This window comes from Lagopus leucura, unplaced genomic scaffold, assembly GCF_019238085.1.
Source record: "Lagopus leucura isolate 7727_CA_CO unplaced genomic scaffold, USGS_WTPT01 Super-Scaffold_100016, whole genome shotgun sequence".
Taxonomy (NCBI): Eukaryota; Metazoa; Chordata; class Aves; order Galliformes; family Phasianidae; genus Lagopus; species Lagopus leucura.
The window spans coordinates 4,174,025-4,196,117 of NW_024962270.1; positions in this window are offsets into that span (position 1 = coordinate 4,174,025).

The following is a 22,093-nucleotide window of genomic DNA, read 5'->3' on the forward strand; positions in this document are numbered from 1 at the left end:
GCTGTTCATCACCTGGTGTTTTCATGGGAAGAGGTGATCATGATCTACTGAAATACTGCAATCTCTTTGGTAGGATTTCTTTCCTTCAAAACTTTGAGCAAGAGGAGGAAATGTCAGTGGCCTTGCAGTTCCAGAATGAAGCAGTGATTACAGCTTTAAATACTGAGTTTTACTGCTTTTATTCAGACCTTTTATGGACTCAGATCTAGTTGAATAGTTACACATAAATAAATCCAGCCTCTCTGACATGCTTGTGAGAACATTTCCCACACGCTCCTTTTTATATCATTAATATAGACTGTTGATATGATAATGATAGCAGGTATGTATAGTGATCAATCTTTGTCCCTTGTAGGTAGGTGAAGGTGATACCCCATTTGTTACCATAATACTTCTCACCTAGAAAGGATGAGTCAACGTGTAGGATTAAATTCCCTCATAATGCATTAAATTATTGCTACATCAGGTGTCACAGTATGGGGCAGACTTGACACTATCCATGTTTTTTATCTTTATTTTCTTTTAGGTTGTTAGTTTTATTCACTATATGTAATAGGTTTTTAAAAATTCTATTATGTGTGCTTACATATAATCTGAAATAATAGTTTCTGATAACATGAAAATGTTGTAAAATTCAGTTTTAAAGATAGTTCATTCTCTCCTAATGCCATGCCCTTCCCAGCCCTGCCATTTACATTTCGGAAAGTATGCAGGTATTTTCCTCTGAAGGCAGAAAATTCGGAGCTAGTGTGCTTAAGAATGCAAGATTGCAGTGAATTGCAATTCTGAGTCCCTAGTTTATAATTAAGTACCTGTTTGAAAAGAGATGTATGCATGCCTATGTTGGCTGAAATGCTACTTGACTTGATGATGTTATATATATATTTTTTTAGTGAATTTTTCTTCATTTCTGAATTTCTGATTCATTTCAGTACTGTTCATCTCCTTCGTTCTACGAATGAAAAATAAAGCTGTCTAGTAATGTGAAATTATGATGCTGCTTATTACTGTCCCTCCTTTTGAAGAACAAGGAAGTTTAAATTGGCTTTATAATATCTTGAATTGTCAAAATTGTATTTGATTCTGTGGTAAAAATACTCTGCATGCTTTTGAGGGGGAATAATGTTAATTTTCATGTTGGAATCATATTCTTTGTATTGGCATTAGAAAAATGTGCAAAATCTGTGAGGAGAACTATGTGCAGAGTTCTTATAGATTTTTTTGGACATAAATTGATTTTCTGGTGAAGTTTGGATACATGAAAATGTAGTAATTTGTTAGACAGGACTTTCTTGAAGTAGAGTTCATGATGGTGAATGAGATACAAAGATTTATAGTTTTTTGTCATTTTGTGTGATATCCAGATGTCATTTTAGGAATGAAGTTCAGAATCCAGAAAGTGTGTTCCCCTGCATCTTTATCCTAATAAAGTGTTTGATATGGACATGTGGAAACAGTGGTAAAAGAAAATTTCAAATATTCCTGAAACAATGCAGGTTGTAGTAAAATAAGTAAATTTATTGTGTACCTTGCCTAGCTGTTCCTCTTCTTTTTGTGGAGTCAAAACATCAGTATGAGAATAAATGAATGGACACAGCATGCGGAAAAGGAATTCTATGCTACTGTACTGAAAGATGGAGTCTTTATTTTATGCTCATTGGCAATAAATACAGAAAATAGAAATGACAAAAATAGTTGATGTACTTAAATTCATACCCTAAGCAAAGCATAGTTTAAAAACAAACCAAAAAACATCCCGTGACGATTCTAAAACTGAAAATACAGCAGTTGATTGTTGCCTTCTAATTATTATAATATCAAGCTCACTTTGTTTTGGCATTTAAAAATGCCACTGGGTTAAATTTGTCAAGTAGATTCACAACTCAGGTGTGAGGGAGAAATTAAATTAAGTTGTTGGGATAAATGACTTTTTTGGCTTAGCAGCCAAGCTTGAATATATGGGGTGGCATTTTCATTTCATTTTAGAAATAATCCTTTGGTTGCTTTTGGTTATTTTTTCCATATGTGTGTGTATATAAATATAATATTTAGAGCAAAATATTTGCCTGTGATATAAAATAAGAATCAAGCTTGATTCTTAGTATCATTAGAAATGTTAGGCTTTTGATGTTGTATGTTGAAAGAGTTCTCTTTGGTATTTAATTAAGCCTTCTAATGTGCTTTGTTACATGATTAATGCTGATGTCATTGATGAATATAAAGACTGTTTCTGTCCTCTTATCTCACAGCAATTGAGTTGTGCGTAACTTGTCTTGAGTTGTGTGTGCTCCACCTTGTATTGTAAAATAGATCAAGGGAAGTTTCCATTAATCTGGTTCTTGTAGCTGTGGTTCACTTGTTAGTGTGAATGGCCATCAGTGGAGATGATGCATTAAAAAGAACGATGACAAAGAAAACTTAATTTGCCTCATAGACTGGTTGCAAACTGTGTTTGGAATGGTGAAAAGATCAGTTCTATAATTACAAGTTTAACACTGAAAAATTCATCACATATGTAATTACAGTTTAAATGGCAATCATAGAATCTTTTGAGTTGTAAGAGACCTTTTAAAGGTCATCTAGTCCAATTCCCCGACAGTGAACATCTACAACTTGGTCAGGTTGCTCAGAGCCTGGTCCAGCCTGACCAGCAGTCAGGTGTCCCTGACCCTTCTCTCAGTCTGTCTTTATAGAGAATGTGTTCCATCCATTTATTCATTTTTGTAGCCCTCCTCTGGATGCACTCCAACAGGTCCACATATTTTCTGTACTGAGGACTTCACATCTGGACGCAGTACTCCTGCTCAGGTTCCGCCAGCAGAGCTGATCACGATTCTATTGATGCAGCCCAGGGTAGAGTTGGCTTTCTGGGCTGCAAGGGCAAATTGCTGGCTCATGTCCAGCTTAACATCCACCAAGTGCCCCTAAGTCTATTTCAGCAAGGCTATATATATACAAGATCCTACTACTTTATTTGTTATTTCCTGTCTGTTCACAGTTAACGAACAGGTAGGTCTTAGCCTTGTTTATTAGGAAAATACCATTCTGTTTGGATGCTGCCATAATTGAAAAGTAACTCATTTTGTGTGTGAATTGAGATTTCTTCATGGCTTAGAGCTGAATAACACAAGCTGTGACTGTTCAATGCAGAAATGATTTTCAAAGCATTGTTTGCTTGCTACTTAGTTACAGAAGGATATTAAGTCTATAGGCTTAATTTTAGTTACCAACTTTAAAGCTTCCTACAAACAGAAATGTCTACTTTACCATTGACCACTGTATTTAATAAATTAAATTGCTCATACACCATATAAGCTGTACATTTAAAACTCCAAATACAATTTCATTGTTTTATAGTAAGCAATATCTAATTAGATAAGTTTCAGCATAGTATATTTTTATTTTCAATATATTTATATAGTATATATTCATATTTTCAATTAAGAAAATGCATATTTATCTGAAAATCTATCTTTCCAGCTTCTATTACCTGAAATAGTCTTAGCTGCATCTGCTGACTTCTTTTGTCTCCCAAGGCATTAGTAAGATCTGGAGAGAAATAACATGGGCAGAAATAAAATATTCTATTCATATGGTATTGTATTGCCAAATTTCAGAAAATAATTGAAAGTTAATCAACTGAAAACACGGTTAATTTCAAAGGCAGATATTATGAGCTTGAGTTGTTGCTTTCTAGAATGACCATCATGTTCCTCTATTCCTATAATCCAGTGTGCTTTTGTTTGTCTGAAGAATGATAATTGGTTGTGCTTCTTTGAAATTTTAGGGTTGAATTAAATGTATTTGATCTGGCAGGTGCACCTGGACTTGGAGTTGGTAGGTTACAAATTTTTCAGCGCTGTGACATGGGAGGTCAGTGCTGTGAGAAAAGAGGATGACATCTTCACTATTTATTTCTTTTCATGCTGCTACTGTCTTTCTATCTTCTTTTTGTTTATCTCTTCCCCAGCTGCTTTGTAAACAAAATCCAGTAAAACAGGAGGTAATTCAGGTCAGGCTTCTCTCTGTTGCTTTCTTATGTTTTGTGATCAAACGCATAAAATTGAAGTGAATGCAGCACGTGAATCCTGTCTGTTGTTTTCATTGTGACTCTGTAGGAGGCTAACTGCTTTTGGATTTGGCTTGCTTTTGTCAGGAGGAAATTCATATTGTTTATGTAACACTCAGTAACAGGTATTTTTTCCTACTACGTTTTGTTCTAGTGCTTAGACTAGTATTTTGTCATTCTGGGGAGAAAATGTATGTCATTAGTGTCAAGGTGCAATGTGGAATGACTTTGTACACAAGTCAATGATCTGTCTACAGATGGAAAACATTTAAGATATCATAAGCACATAAGTTTGAGATCTTATCAGGGCTAACTTGTTGCTTTTAAAGTAGTATTTGTGTAGGCTTAGGAGAGCTGCAAATACTTCAGTGGTGTGTAATAAAATACAGTATTCAGGAGAGATGGCATCCTTCGTAATAGGGGACATGGCATGGTATCTGATAATTATATTTACCTTTTCAATCATTTTGGTATTGGAATGGTGGCTGGTTCCTTAGAGATGATAAAGGGAACTGCAGTGTTTAATAGATCATTGTAAAGATTCAGTTTGATGTGGAGGTGTGCTTGCATTTGATGTGTAACCAAGGGTTGATCAAGTGGCTGGACAATCTTTGCACTCTTTTCCTGAACTACCGATTTGTTATACTATTGTGATGCAGATACCCAAGTTATTGAAGAATTATTCCATAATTTCTTGTGAATACAGAAGCTTTTGACTTCCTCACGAAGCTCTGAAAGAGGAGAGTTACAGTTTGAGGGTACACAGTGTATGGCATAGAAAATCGTCAGAATCACAAGTAAGAGAAGAAAGGGGTGTCATAAAATATATCTAGTCATTATCTTGATAATGAATCAGCATGCAAATTGTAGTAATTGAAGGTAGAATGCTTTCACTCCAAATATTTAATGTTTGTGAAATCTCCAAGGAGACGTCCTGAACTGAAATAAAGGAATTACTACAAGACTTTAATTTTGATGTATGAATGTTTTATGCAGACTGTGCACAGTATGCTAGCTGGCTGCTGTTCACTGGAGTTGAAAAGTCTATAAAAATCAAGGTTCCTGAACTCAGTGTGAGACCAGCAGGAGTGCTCAAGAAGGAATAAGAAAATGAATCTTGAATCCACTGGCAAAGCCCATATTAATCCCTTGTTTCTGCAGAAGTGAATGTGTTTCTACTTCCAAGAAAGCTCTTGAAATAATGTAATTTCTGGGCTGGGTAGCAAGTTCGCAGGATAACAATCTGTTAAATAAAAATCTGATTCAAATCTAAAATTAGGTGAAAATTATTCATCTTAATTGACTGTCTACCTTTGAACTAAAACACCAAGCCAGTTTTTATATACTTTTCTGACAGTTCTTATTACTGATTACAATTAGGTTGACCAGTTGTAGTGCTCGTTATATGCAGAGTTGAAATCTTTTGTAACCGAATAATTTCGGATGCTGAGGTGCTTTCTGCACTTTAGGTCACCAACTTACCATTTTTCAATTGAGGTTGCTCATCTTAATTACACTTTGCAAATCTCTCTCTTCAGGCTTTGTTTGCAGGGGGCAAGGAATTCCAGATGATTGATCCTTATTCGGCTTCGATATTTAACTCTTCACCAACATGATGCTTACTTAGATAGGAATTTACTTCCTCTAAGCAGTTAAATTGCTTTTTTTTTTTTTTTTAAGAATATCAGGATCTTGAAATTTTTTTATTGATTTAACAGATAATTTTAATAGATTTTTTAATAGTACAGACAATGTACTGTTACATAAATGTTATACGATTTTTAGGTGGCTGTTCCAAGAGAAGTAATTTTCTTTCTTTTAAAAAGTGCACAATAGTTTGTGCAAAGAAGGGCACAAACCTTTCTAGTGACATGTTATTATGTTCAGTGTGAACTGTTTTAACAAAATGTTTTTATGTTGTCTAGGCTCTAATAGTAGGAAGTATTAGAACAGCATTGGAGTTGATGTGATTTCAGAGTGTTGCTTAACAGGGAAGAAATGCCTGCAGTCAATGAATAGCTGTATGTGGGATCAGTCTGTGAACTTGCATTAAGTAATAGTTATTCCATAATACTGTTTATTAAACAGCTCCTTATTTTTTTTTTCCTGTAATTTCATGGCACACCTTGTATGCACTACACTGTACCTGTGATAAATCTACTTTGTGATTCAAGATCTTCTCCTTGCAAAGTGGAAAAAAAAAAAAAAAAAAAAACAAAACAACCATACTTCGAAAAGTTTTTTATTTTGTGCCATAAAGCATTTTAAGAGCATTAGAACACATTACTAGTTTTGATTTATAAAGCTCTAAAATACTTATGGATTTTTTGTCATAAAGCTTTAAATGGCTTAGGATTTTTTAAGACTGCTGGATTACGTGACACCCAATTGAGAGAGCTGGGAAATTAAACTCTAGACTTACATGAGTTAAAAAAAAAAAAAAAAAAAAAAGTCTGCAAAGTTATTTATGATGTTATGGTTTAACTTGGTCCAGATGAGAGATGATGAAAGAGGTAACAGTGGCTCCTCCTGAAGGACCGATTTTGTGTTAGCAGGCCTCCGCTGTCCCCTCTGACACATCTTGGTAGTCAAGGCAAAGAGGCCTTCCTTCACGAATCTATATTACTCCCTGCTGTGCTGTGCGAAGAAAGGCACATAGGAACCTTTTCAGCATGCCCCTTAAGCTTGTTTCTCCTGTCTGACCTGCAAGGCTGGAACTGAACCCCACCTGCAGCCTGTAGAGAGTGCTGTCACAGGGAGAGGCTGCCCAAGGCTGCCAGCAGAAGTGGAGCGCTAGGTGAGGGCTTGTGCCCATGTGGGGGCCTGCCTGGGTCTGTCTAATTAACTTCAGGCTGAGACAAGTCCAGTGATGAGTCAGCAAATAGTGAAATCTAAAGAAGGCTGAAGGTGAGAAGGGAGAGAAGAAACTTTAAGATACTAATGTTCCTCGTTGGTTATTGTTATTGCTAGTATATTATCGCTATTATTTTCCACCCCTAAAATACATGCAGGTCAGGTTTAAAACTGTGACTAGCTACTAATATTTTTACAGAATTGATAAATAAAGGCAAGCACAGCAGTCCCTGGGAATATTCTCTGGAGCATGTTATTTCAGATTTATTTTCTTAAGGGTTGCTTTAAACACAGTTGCATTTGTTGGAAAATATTCATGGAACGTTTTGATCAATTCTGACTCCAGCACCGCTACTCTGAGCCAGTTTTTGGCATTCAGGGTGAGCTTTCTGCCAATGCGATAAATCTAGATAGAAAGTACATGTTAAAATCTACTTCAGGAAAGAATTAACATTTATTAGCCAGCTATACCAATTGCCAAAGAACCGCCAACGATGGAATGAAGGGTTACAGAGTGGGTCACAAAAGCATACTTTATTGTTACTGACTTGGTGGAATTACAAGTTAGCTTTGTTGCATGTGGGGAATATAAATGGAGACAAGTTAGAGTGTTGTTTGGTGTTTTTTTGGTGTTTTTTTTTTTTTTTTTTTTTTTTTTAAATGGAACTTGTTATTTACATATCCCAGCTAGCAGCAAGGTTGCAATGCAAATCATGGGCTGATAGCATTATCACAAAACAAATGGACATCATGGATCTTGAACATGTGTGGTAGGTCTACAAAAGAGACGAAATAGATTAACAAACTGTTCCTGTTTTGTTTTCCTTGTCTCTTTTCTATACCTACTGTCATGGGGATTGGGGCACATGGACAAAAAAGTGTTTTACAAACTAGATAGCTTTGGTACTTCCTAAACAATTGGGATTGAAATCTTTTTCTTCACGTATTTATGGTCAAGGGATGTCCGGTAAAGCTTTCAGAATTGGTTGTGTTACCTCTAAAATTTCCTACTTTCTAAATTATACTGAAGAATGCAAATGTGTTTTATTAACATTATTGTAGAAACTATGGGATGGAATTATTCTGGAGTAAAGCCAGAAGTAGATTGAAAGGAGTCATTACCTTGAATGTAGCTGAAGTATGGCTAAAAACCAGGTAGGAATCAGAACTTTTACTGCTGAGTTTCTTGGAGTATAACTGTATCCACTGAGAATATTTTGCTACCTAGAATATAATTGCAGTTTTCCTCTCAAGATCCTGGTGCTCTATCTAGATTAAAAACAGCACTTCAATAAACATTCCATAGTGATAACAAACACTTCTTGATTTCTACTTGGAGAAGCTTGTTGATGTTTTTTCTTTTTGTCATCACTGTTAACTTAATGCCAATTGTGATTGTAATTATGGCTGCAGTCCCGAAGTAATTCATTCTTTGTGAGTGTTTTTATTAAAACGTTGCTTTTGCTTTGACAGTGTGCACAAATTGTGCTCAGGATTACACAGATGTGAAAGCCTAAAAATAATTTAGAAAGCTTTAATTAGAATATTCTTAGAGTTGCATTTAAAAACAAAACAAAAACCACTTCCTATTTTGCCCTTAACTTGTCTAAGCTAAGTATGTTTCACTGCACTGTGAAATGAGGAGTTAAAAGTAACTTCGGTAGTTTAATGTTGGGAAGTGAAGTTGCACTATTTGACAATTAACTTCATAATTCTGCTGTAAGAATCAGTAAAAAGGCTTCGGTTAATGAGGGTTGTTTCCTCTTAAACGAAGATATTTTCAAAGGTGAACATGACTACAGCTAGGAAGGTGTTACTAGAAACTGTTCAGAATTAAACTTTTATACTTTCCAATACAAATTATCATATATTTCCAAGTAAAAAGGCTTTCTTCTGAGATGGAGTTCCCTTCAAGTCAGTGCAACTTAGAGGGGATAAGAACCTTCTGTTTTGGGATAGCTTAAGGCACTTAGGAGATGATTTGAAGTTCTTGTTTTCACAATGAAATCAATTCAAAATTGAAGACTGTTGTTTGTGTGCAGAGTTGGATCTTCAGTTACAAACAGAAAGGAATCATAAGGGACCATGCCTAAATCAAGTAAATAAACTGAGATGAGCATGTGTGAGGCTATTCAAGGAAGGAAAGAATGTTAATGGGCGTTATCATGTCGAGTTCTGCTCTGACAGTGGCCTTCCCCCCACTTTTAGAACGTGATCTTCCAGTATGCCCTTCAGTGATTGACTTCGTAAACATGCTGCTGCTGTTTGTGACTGCTAAAACGAAAAACACGCGGCGGGAGAACAGGCAGCCAATTCGCCTTTAGGTGGAGCTGTTTCTCCTTGGATGATTTAAAGTACTTCGTGCGCCTAACATGAAGTGAGAATGGACTGATTTGTGCTGTAATTCAGGAACAGGTTTTAAGAAATAATTCATGGTTATCACTGCCAAAGAAAGTAAGGTGTTGCCTTATCTCTTAAGTGAACTAAACACTGATAAGGAAAAGCATGTATGTAATAATATTTTGGAAAATATGCTAGTATATTTTGTATAACTCAAGTTAGGGGTAATTTATCGTGTGAAAAGAATGTGAACATTTCATGAAAGATAATGTTACACAGTTGAGCTTCTTAGTATTATTTTCTGTGGAGACAAATAGTTTATTACTGAGTTAGGTGTGACTGAGATTGTTCCAGAGAGCTTCTTTGCTTAGTACTGCGTACTGCACCAACTCTGGCCAGTGCAGGTGCAGTAGGGTCTGTTCTGTCACGCCTAGGATACAGCAAAAAATAGATTAGGCAAGTGAAGTATGTACCAGAATGCCCAAAGCTCTAACTGCAGGTTTGTTGGTTAGCCTCAAGGCTAGCATTTATTTAGATTATGTTGAAATAATGCCAAATTTATGAAATGATTGATAATATATTAAATAAACTTGAAATTACAGGGGGGTAGGAAAATTTGGATTATGGAATGAAAGGGAACCTTGCTTGAATTACTTACACTAAGATTATATCAGAAGTGAACTTGGTGACCAAACTCAGCCTTCAGTCTCAGTTTGCCTTTACGAAGGAGTTCCCACACAAGACAGCATTACACTTAAGTTGCCGTCATCAGATTCTCTCTTCTAGATTTCTTCCCTTTACACTGGGTATTTTTACCAATGATTTTGCCCTTTGAAAAGTTTTTCAATCTAGACAGGCTCAGTGTCTCATCCTGAAATGTGATCTTCTCTTAGGAAAGCACTAGGCTGGCTGTTCCTACTGAAAATAAGGATTACTTCATTTCTTCAGCTACAAATTACTTTAACTCCTGGCAGCATTTTGTTCAACACAAGTTAGTGTTTCATTTGTTCTCTGTTTATTCAGATGAAAGAATGTGAAAGAACTTAGTGAAAACTGTTAATAATCTTAACAAAACCAAATGTAGGTCACTAAGGGCTCTTTTTTTGAGGTAAGTCACAAGCACAATTAACAAATCTGAGGTGAAAGATTCCCAGACGCTTTTTGCTACACATATCGCAGTGCCTGTATCTTTAAATGTCTCAGCTCAGCAGCACGCAGAAGGAAGGAATACCTGTAAACAGGCTTGACTGTTCTTATAAGGAAAAAATAAAAAATAAAATAAAATGAACAACCTTTATTTATAGCTTTGACTCTTTGGGCTGGCTGACACATGGTTGTTCAGTGCAGCAGGCACTAAATGTGTTCATTAGCCCTTTTAAGCTTGCTTGGAAACTTTAGCTGTGGGCAAACAGCCTGGCTGGATATATTGTATTTCTCTGCTGGTGAAACCAACTGCAGTTTTATGTTGGCAGGGAAGTGTTTGTAAGTTGATCAGAACCAAAAATGAGTGAGTTGATGCTGTGTGACTTCAGAGTAGAAGGCACACTGTAAGAGTTGTGTCCTAGGGATGCGGACAGCTGCTCGAATGCAAATTCCCTGACACTGCTGGGAGGAGCAGAACAGATGCAGGCAGTGCCACACTACAGTGTTTGAAAGGAGCTGGAGAACTGTTTTGGTTTTTCCAAAGGGAAATGCACCCCATACCCTCCATTTCTCTGCCAAACTGTTTTTAATCAGCAAAGATAGACCATTTGGGTAAAGGATTATAGAAGAGCTGAGGATGAGGGGCTGTGTGAGTGGTTCCATTTGGTTATGTGGAAGGAGGAGTTGGGGCTGACTGACTGCAGTTACATGAATGCTGAACTAACGTCTCCCCTTCCTCTCTTCACTGGATTGAAACTGTGGGAGCGGAAATTGGATTGAATGGGTATAGGAACCACGCTAGAGGCAGGTGCTGGCTGCTGTTTCATTAAAACCCTATAAGCACCGACACTTGATGAGTTCATCCATTAGTGACACTGCGACTGTGACATACAGCCACAGCATTTCAACTGCGGAACTGATATAGTTTTATGTCCAAATATATGCACGCCCTTTAATAGTCCAAAAGCAACCCTGACCACAATTTCCAAAGCTCAGCTTCTAGCAATGGCTCTGTAATATGTTTTCTAGTTTCTGAACTTTGGCTGTCTGTTCCAGCAGGCACTTGGTGAAGTGCTGCCCAGTCTTGCCTTTTAAATTCAGCTGCCCTACCAGAAACAAATAGTCTTCAAAGGATTGGCTGCATGGTTGGCTGATGACTTTTTGAAGGTGCCAGGGCTGGGTAACTTGCCACACTTCCTTTCCAGGCTCAGACTGAACTGAATCACACATACAAAAATAAACATCTCTTGACATTTTCCTTTATGGCACATTATAGCAATTTAATATCAGACAAATAGTCTCATCTACAATGTATGTCCATGCAGGGTGTAGGAAAAGAAAAATCTTTATATTTGGTCAGACTTGTTACAGTGGTTGAAAGTGTTTGATTTGTGTAATTTACTTTTTACTCTTGTTGCCCTCTTAAACTGTCTTGCCTGTTATTATCAAAATCATGTAAGAAAAAAAAACAAAGAATATTGTCCAAAGCCAAGAGTGTGGAGGAGTTTTATCACACTGATCTAAAACTCTTCAATGCTCTTTGGAAGACTTACATGTGGGAAGTATTTTTAGCACCTTAAGGCAGCCTGAACCACAATTCACTGAACTAAATCTAGCATATGCTGATACATAATTGTTGTTACATATACTTTTCTGTATGTTGCAGCCAGCTCCTGTCTTTTCTGTCTGCTCCTGTCTTTTCTGGAGACCTCCTACAACGTAATCAAAACATTCTTTCCGAATTTTGTAAGATCTCTGCAGGTTGAGATGAAGCTTTATTAGTTTCATTAGACTTTCATTACAGAAAATAATCAGAATCGCATTAACAACTCCTCTTGTTATGTATAAATCTTGCATCATAGCTGTTTGTTTCTTAGTGGCGAATTTCTTAAAGTTATACAAATGCAAGAGGTAAAGGAACATATGCCGTGCAAAGGCCTGCCAGGCTCCTATTTATTTCCAGACAATCCTGAAATTCTTCCTCACCTTTACTCGTCTTTCCTGAATGAAGTAATTGAATAGTAGTTGCACCTGATGTCTGGCAGCCTCCTGTGTGGTACCCAATGACTGCTGGGAGCGTGATGTAACGCAAAGTACTGGTGCCCAGACTTTGAGTAATAGGCAGAAATATAGACAATGACTCTTGAAATTTCTGTTTGAATATACTGTAAAGATAACATCCAAGAAATTATCTGGGAAAATCATATTAGCAAGTTACTTCTGTTTTTATGTTCCTGCACGGTTATTGTAATTGTAGAAATGATAAGGTGGCAAGATGACTTCTAACTTTCTAAAACAGAACATTACCTAATCTTACCAGCAGTGCTGGTGTTGGAATCAAAACCTACCAAATAAAACACCCCAAAGATATGTTTGAAAGTATGCCTGTATTTCTAATTAGTTAATATAGACTTGCTTTTGCTATTTAAGGAGCAGTAAGAGGAGATCTATTCTTTGTGCTTGAGTTCATAAGGGAAGGGATTTCATATCTGTTTGGAGATGGAAGGGATTGTTTTTATGTGAGATTTTTGTCTGTAAACAGTTGTTACTATCTGTTTTCTATCCAACTGACTGTATGTTAGATGTTAATGTGCATATGTTGCTTCTGACTTTGCCTTGCTGATATTCTATTACTGAGCAGCTCATATTCTCCGTTCTGTCACTTGAATATGTCTTTTGGCTTTCTCCAATCAAGAAACTATTTACTCTGTTTTAATACTGCTGTGGTAGAAACCTATTTCAAAAATGATATGTATTTCTATTTGTAAAAATGAAATGATTGGCTGTTGGCTTATGAGATTTCATTACTAAGTTTTCTGGAATGTTTTTCATTAACAAACCTTTTTCTCTGAATGTCACTCAAACCTGCTGCATGTATTGTCCAGGGATCAGCCAGTTTTATTGCAGAAGACAGCTAGATGCTCTTTGCCTAACATATGATCTGTCACTTGTTCTGCATCTTTTGTGCATGGATGGAACAGTTGGGGGTTTTCGTTAGTACTGAATAGGATGCTGCATGGTTTCTAAGCCTCCTGTTCAGAGGATACAGCTGAAAGATGATCTGCTTATATTATAGTTATCTCTCAGGAATTGTACTTTTTCTTTATTTCTCTTAATTTCTTTTCCAGAGTTGCTTACCTGTATGTTATGAATCTCACTTTTATTCATACATTGATAATTTAATCCTTCCATGATTCGGATACTGATCTACCTAAATATTTCTTCTATGGTCATGAAAAGCCCTGACTGACTGTAGCATGTTCAGCTCTTGGTATATTTTTGAGGTCTCTGATTGCTTTAGACAACACATCCTCTATTTCATGATGACATCTGTCTTACAGCTGTGGCATAGGGTGGGTGTGGAGAACACTTTAATAATATCAACTTCAGCTCAGAAGCTAAATTACATCAAATTAAATAGAAAGAGGAAAAACAACGTTATGAATCAGTGTGATTACTTTTTTAATGATGTAAATGGCTGGATACTTGTCTTCACTTCTTATTTTAATATTTTTACTTTATTTATGTTTCTCTTCTGTCCTCGTACCTTCTGCTGTCCAATTAATTTTTTTAGTAACAAATATTCAGGAAGTTTGAAAGTTAGGTGAATGAATCTACTGTGATACATTGCTTTGGAACTTGATTGTACTGATTTCTGCTTTCTTGAGGAAAAGAGATTAAGTAAGCAACAGGGTGGGGAGGAAGGGAGGAGAATCACACCCCAAATAAGGAATGAGTTTCTTCTTTAGAGAAGTTATATGAAGAATGCCCTTTTTTACCTTACCTTTTACCACACCAGCACTAGTCTTCTAAGTTCTTAAGGACAGGAAGAGGAAGGGGAAAGTGATGGCTGAACTTTTCTTCCCTGCTCATGTGTGCCCACTCCATATCTGTGTTCTTCTCTGTTGCACCCCCATTGTGGTATGTTCCTAACAGGAAGGAATAAGCTTTTTTGTTGTACTTAATTCTGCTTTTACTATTGGCTCTCTGTGGAAATAGCAATGCTTTCATCCCCAGGTTGCACAGAAGCCCCAGAAGGGTGTGTGGGAGAACTTCATAATTACTCTTGTTGTTTAAGTTTCAGTCATGTAAAAACTGAATGTTCACATCAGAGTATGAAAGAACAACCATTAATGAGATACTGGGAGTTTGGTAATAAAAAGATGAATCCCACACAATCTTCCAATAGCAAAGAAGCCACAGAGACAATCTCTCTCCTGGCATGCATAGAACCTGTTACTCTGGCATTTTTGCTGCTCTTATCCATATAAACACAATTGTACTTCCATATGCCCTTCTGTTATAACCAACAAATTCAGGTATTCTGGGATTAATTTTTCTGCAGGGTATTGCAAGGGGAAGTCAAACATGTTAAGAAAAGAAATCAAGATAGTACAGAAGTCCTCAGACTAAAGGAATCCTGTTTTCCTTTTTCTATTTCATGGAAGATTAAGGTACATCCTAAAATGCTGCATGACAGTGATTTCATACCTTATTTGCTCAGTACTTCTGAAAGCATGGTTAAATGGAATCTAAAAAATAAGTTAGAATGTCAGCACTAAATTGGTATCTTGTTCACCAATCAGTTGTATTGATCACCCAATTTGTTAATGTATGCTCTAGCTGTGAAACAGAAATGATATTAATTACTGGGAAGTAAAGAAACTGGTCTATGTAACACAAACATCTTTTTGGTGGATGTTGATGATCAGCAAAAGTAGGCTCTGAGTCATATCATTTTGGGAAGAAAAATGGTGGAAGTGCTCTTGAAGCCTGAGCTAATCCTGAGATCTGTTATAAGTACAGCTCGGCTATAATTAAAGCAAAAAGAAAGTGTCTTTTTTTTCTCAGAAAATTTATAAGACTACTTCATGATAGTCTAAAAATCTGCAATATTTTAAAAGCATTCATTTACATTATTGTTATTATACAAAAAGTCTTGTTTTTTTCTGAACTGTTATCCTTTTTTATCTAATGAACAATTATATAGCAGCTTAAAATAATTTTGGTAAGAAATCAAATTAAAACTTGGAAAGGGAGTATGTTATTTTAGCAGACAGAAAAGTGCACTTCTTATTATTGCCTGATAGATTCAATGTATGTGAATGGTCAGTGCTTGTCCTTGAGCCGCCCTGTTCTAAGCCTTGCAGATTTCTCTGTAATTCTGTAATCCTTCAAGATATGGGACTTGTTTTTTGTATTACAGATTTTGAGTGACCCACAGACGTTATGCCTCTTAAACTGCTAGTGATTATAGTGTTCTGGTATTTTATATATTGAAAACTATTAGACCTTAATAGGAAACTATTGTAATAGTTAATAAACCGATCGAGTTTGATTATCAGTAATATATTAATATTCAATTAACACAGCAAACATTTTATTAAAATCCAGGGAAATAATTTTGGAGACGTTTGTTGTTCTTCCTAATTTTTCAACTATCCTTGTATGAGCTCAGTTTTTATATTTAGATCCTGCCGCTTTGAAGTAAGTCACTGGAGTATTACATAGGTTAATTAAAATAAAGACGAGAAAATGATTTTTTGTCCTGAAGTTGTACTTTAGATATAAGTACAACGTAAACCATAAGTGGAATGTAATTAATTTCTCCCAAGTTAGAAGATGCATCTTGTTTTCTGACAGATTCATACAGAAAGAATGTGTCACAGTATGTCAGCAAGCATTGCATTTCTCTTTCATTTTGATACTGGCTCACATGATGGAGTGACAGTGTCATGGCTTTGGAGCCTTTGGATGAGATTTGGAATGGACTCGTTTGCTTCCTGAAGCGGTGGTCAAGCAGAATCCCACATGGCTCACCACAGCATCCCCATGGCCAGAGCTGCTGTGCTTCTTGTTGGGCTGCCGGTTTGGGAAACTGCTGGTGCTGAGTGGAGAGGCCTAACATTGCAAATGTTTCCCAATGAATTTTAAAAGGATTCTGGCACAGTAGTAAAATCTGTCAGACGCTGTGTCAGAGGAGGCTTTATCATTTACCCAAATAATATTGGTATATGTCAGAACTTCATTCTTCTGTCATTCCTCATCTTCCACATTCATGTGGATATGAGTAAATACACACACATTGAATACATGCACAGGCTCTCTAAACTTGAAGATTTTTCCTGAGTATTTTTGTCTTGCCTGAGTGATGCAAGAGAAAAACTGCTTTATCTTTGAGTAAACGTTTGGACAACACTCCTTTGACACTGCCTAAATCCTTGAGTAAATTCAAAACTAATGTAAAAGTGCCATTCTATTGGCAGTATGAGGCATTGAATTGCTCTGTACTGAATTGTCTAAGAACTGTCCTAACTTACTAATTTCCAAGGATGTTTTGGTTGATTATGGATGTTGTGACAGCAGAAAAACAAAGAAATTGATCAGAAAATCTGGTTGCATTCAAACAGATATCAAGAAAGTCTTTGTTAGGCATTTTTCCCCACCTTTCTCATAGAAGAGGCAGAGTAACAGAAAACTGATCATGAGAGTCTTCGTGAGTATGTGTGTGTAGTCATTGCCTGGAATTACTCTCTGTGTGGTGTTAAGTAGCTGAGGAGGTGGGATCTACTAATGCAGGTCTGTGGCAAGTAAGAGCCAGCTGTGACAACACTGCTAAGCTGGATTTAAGATAAAGAGTCAACTTCATTCCTGATAGATGTATACACGCCTGTTCTTCCAGACATTGCTATGGCACAGTATTTGATACATTTGAATTTGTAGACATGGGCTATTGAATTTATAGTTCAAAATAATTTCCCACTGAGGAATAATGGCCATAAATGTATGGCAGTGCTCTCGTACCCAGAGTCCAGATAAGCTGCCTGCCTGAGCTATAGTGCTTGTGTCTTTTAGTACTTACAAAGAACAGAAATCTCTTTAACCTCAAAAACTTGCAGTTTCAATTCATTTATTGTACTTGTTGCCTTTAAAGGATAGCTCAAGATTACTTAAGAGGAAAGACTGCACTGCATCAGCTGAGACAGATTTTTAGATGATGACATATCTTTTGTATTAGGTGGTAACACCTGTTGACCTTTCCTGATATTCTTTCTTGCAAGAATTATTTTTTTTTAGTATGTCACTGTGCTTTGCACAGATCTGCTGTTGTTTCATGTTACACCATTTGTAACTGTAGTGATCTGTCTTGCTGGGAGATTATGCACAGGTAGAATGCTAAGCAATTTCTGCTGGCTGTCAGAGTTAATAATTTGTTCCATTTTGTCATAAGGATAAATCTGATTTTCGTGAGTTTCTTAGAAAGCTAAATGTAGCACAGAAGACAAAGAATTTGGAGGCAGGTAATGGTATAGTGCTTTTTCCCTGGAAAAAAGAAGATTATTTCTTTGGCAGATTATGTTCTTACTTTCACAAATGTGTGTATTTTTAATTAAAAAAAAAACAAAAACAAAAACAAAAGCAAAAAACTATTTGACATCCTCAAATGTTATGAAGTTTTCTTGTTTTTGTGATATATCCATTTTATGAGAAATCTCATTCTTCAAAGAAAGATATGAAAATGTGTTCAAAAGCTGTTGCTGCTTTACCTTGTTAAAAACAAAATTGTTTTTTTTTTGTGTGTGTGTGTGTGTGCGTTTATTGGGTCAGAATTTATTGTAAATTTGATTGAAAATTTCAAAAAATAAATAATACAAGTTCCTGTCTCAACAGTCTTCCTTAAATTTCAGAACTGAATTAACCTTTTAGAGAATAACAATTTACAAACTAATCCTACAATCATAGATAGAGTCATAAAATCCTCAGAGTTGTAAGGGACATTTAAAGATCATCTAGTCAAGCTCCCATGCAATGAATAGGGGACACCTACCAGTAGGTGAGGTTGCCCAGGGTCTGATCGAGCCCTACCGTGGAAGTTTAATGCAAGGTTTTAATTGTTTTGAAATTCTTGTGTAAATCAACTTTCAAGTAAAGCCTTTTCAAGCAATAGGGGAAAATATTTCCAGTCATTGAATATGTTTCCTTATAAGACACGCTGTGTTTCCTGCACAGTCTTTCAAGGGTCCCTTATGGGAGACTCTTGCCTAAGAAAAGGGATCTCTATCACCTCTGCTTTCCCACCCACTCATTTCCAAAGTTATTTGCCTTGTTGTCTTTAGGAGGATTTTGTTGTTGTTGTTCTCTATATTTTCTTGCTTTTCTTCTTTTATAACTAGGATTCAAAATCAGACGTGTTAAAAACCCAGACAGTTCTCTGAATGTCTGCCAAGCCTACTAAATTGCTGTGATGCTCAGAACAGAAGATATTATGGTAGCTTTTGGAGAATTAGCTGGAGAACAGTGTTGCTGCAATTTTTTCCTGTGGGATACCAGAATGATGGAGTATTCCATGCGACCACACAGAGCTACAAGCAATTTCTAGTTTAATAATTGCAGTGCAGAATACTGAGTGTGCAAAGACATGTCATGTTACAAAGTCAAACTAAAGTATACACAACAAGGAAGATTTCGCTTTTGAAATTGTATTGAAAAAGAATCATAGAGATTTAATTTTCTATAAATGTTTGTATACTGATAAAGCTGAATGAAAAAACAATAATAAAGGTGAAATTTTGAACTGTGATGGTGACATCTTAATGAAACAGCGATTTTAGGCATGATCAAATATCATAATAGAAATATTCATATATCCATAAAACCTAAAGTATTTATTCAAAATATGATAAAAAGTTAATAAATCTCCATGAGTAGTCAGGTTGTGCATGTCTTCTCTATTTATGGATTTATTTATTTATTTATTTATTTATTTTGCTTGCTTAATGGCATTGGACTCGTGTTTTCTGGCAAGAAAACTTCATAATCAAATATTGCTGAAAGAGAAAAACTTAATTGGAAAGTAAGAATAAAGGTAAAACAAGTTGATTCATTAGAAATTATGTCAATTCAGTTTATTTTCATTATGAAGTTATACAGAGATTCACAGTCCTAGTGTCAGTAATTTATGATGTTTGCGTTTGAAATTTTAACTATATTTTTGTTGATAAACTCGCACAGCAAATGTGAGCTTTTCATTACGAAAATTAGTTGTAAATTTGCACCGTTTTCCAATCTCAATTCAGCAGTGGAGACATGATGGAGTAGAGGTGCATGAATGCATGATTTTTTTTAACCTAGTGAAGAGTATGTGTTCATGTTTAAATGCAATGAAGTCATTCCCCTTGTTGTCCCTACTTCATTTTTATGATGAGTTGAGCCAAGCTTTATGTCAGAACTTTAGGATGTTTCCTTATGTCCTTATTTCCTTTTAGATTTTTCCATAGGCAAGTATAACCCACTGGATTTTCTCAGTTTTTTCATGAAGTCTAACACCTTCAAGATTTTTAGCTTGGACCGTTAATAGTTAATTGAATATCATAACAAAAGACTGCTGGAATATTTGTAGATAGATTTGAGACTTCCATTTTTATGTAATAACTGTGTGTGTTTCTGTTTGTTTTTCTTTTTTTTGCAGTTCCGTATGCTGTGTTAATTCTGAGTAGCAAAAAGCTTAGTAAAGTCTTTTGCTCTTAAAATTACTACCAGCTTAATCATATACTGCTTTATTATTCAGTCTTCCTAAAAAGCACTTTGATTCTTTATGCATTTATGCACATAATGTTTATATAATAATATAAACTTGATTTTTCACATATTTTCTCTCACATATTTTCTAATGTGTATTTAAATTATTAATTATCAACTATAATAATTATATATTTTTTTCTACACATTCATGCATCTGGTTATACCAAATTCATTCAAAGCATTTATTCTGGATAGTATAGTGCTATTCTCTCTTTTTTCTTAACAACAGGAGCTAAAAGAAAGAGCCTTGTTAGTTATTTCTGTATTGCTGAACATTGGCCGGAATTTCTCAGTGCTTTAACTGTGTCCTCATGGATCCCAAGGCAGTACTGATTTCATCCAGAGTTTATATAAACATAAGATGCAATTAATGTTTTGTTAGCTAGAACACATTATTAGGATTTGTTGTTACTTACTACTTCTGTGTTGGATGCGGGAAAATAAATAAAAAGGTAGAGAGAATTAGAGCAGAAAGACTGAGATAGAAAAGATGACAATAAAGCTGGTCTTCAACATATTTGAATGGATTTTAAATGCACTAAAGCTAGTGCTTGCAATCATTTAGTTGACCGAAGTTGGTTTGCTGTGTTGTTAAATGATGGCATGGATTGTTGTCTGGTGTAGGTATCCAGTATGGCCTTTTCAGTGCTTGAGATGAGCAGTCAACAAAAACACAATCGTGTCAAAAGTTTAAATCACGTCTTTGCAGCAAAGGCAGATATAGTATAGAACGTGCATCCCTTTCCAACTCCTTCGATTCCATACTTCTGTGGTGTCCCTCTGTTAGTTCTACTTCCTCTGAGTTTCATCTCATTCCCCTTGATCTTCTGCCCTCCTTCATTATATTTTTTTCCCACTGAAGTTCTGTGGGGCTGCCTTGCTCTTGTACCTGTGTTTTGCTTTCCTTTCATGACCTCGATTTATTTTGCTGTGTACATTAATGTTTCCCTTTGGTACTCACCAAAGGGGTTAGTACCCCTTTCTCCCTGCTTCTCTTCTGAATCCATTCTTTCCCTACTCTGAGTACAAAAATATTCGGAGTGGAAAGATAGCAAGTAAACTGATGAATGACAATTTGATAACCTTCTCCCCAGCCTAGAACTCCCAAGCTATGAATTTTCCCCAACGTGTCAGACAGAAATGAAGCCTATTGGAAGATTTTAAAAGGTATGTAGTAAAAAGAGTAAAGTAAGTAACCTCCAGGGAAGCTTCTACTATTGTATCTGTTTCAACAGAACATTAGATCTTGGAAGCTGTACTTCTAAAGCTTTCTTTGGAAAACAGCTTACTTTTATTCTTTCAAGAACTTGATGCCCTCAGGATAGAAACCAACACTGTATAATGCACTCCATGCAGCAGTGTCATCCCAGGGAGAGCTGTTACACTTGGCTGAATTCTTCACATATGTGCAGCAATACCTATTTGCTGGACTGTTCTTCCTGATTAGTAAATAGGAATTTGTACAGCCGTTGTCTTTTCTTAAGGGTCTTTTTCTTAACTTTACGAATGTACCGAGTAAGTACAATATTTTGTTACGGAACAGTATGAGGTCTTGGAAGTTGTATTACATCTTCTGTATGGGGAGTTTTATCTAAACTCTTCTCTGGACATTTCCAAGTGCAACTCTGGTGCTGCTGTACAAAACAGTTCTCGTGTGCTGGAAATTTGGTTCATCTCTTGCTCTTTTTTTCCAAGCAATTTCTAGGTATGAGTAGAAATGCTCTAGAGAAGCCAGACGGTCTAACAATCCGGTTGATTTTGTAAGTTGTGATTAGAGGCAGGCTAATGGTGAGACTATAGGATCTTAAGGAGCAATGCTGAGGAGTACTGAGTTGTTTAGAAAGACGTCTCGTTTCTTGAGATAATCACTGTAGTGAGGCCTCAAATAGAACAGTATGACTGTAGTACCACTATTGTCTTAATTCTTCTGGCTAGGGGTATCCCAGATGTAGATGCCTAGTATAAAAGCGCGGTAGAATGAGTCTGCTTTTCCTTCGTGCTGTAGCAGAGAGACAGCGTTTGACGCTACCATTTCTAATTGCTGAGCATATGGAAATGAATCTGGGATAACTTTTGTGGAAATAACATTTCAAACACCTTTGGTTT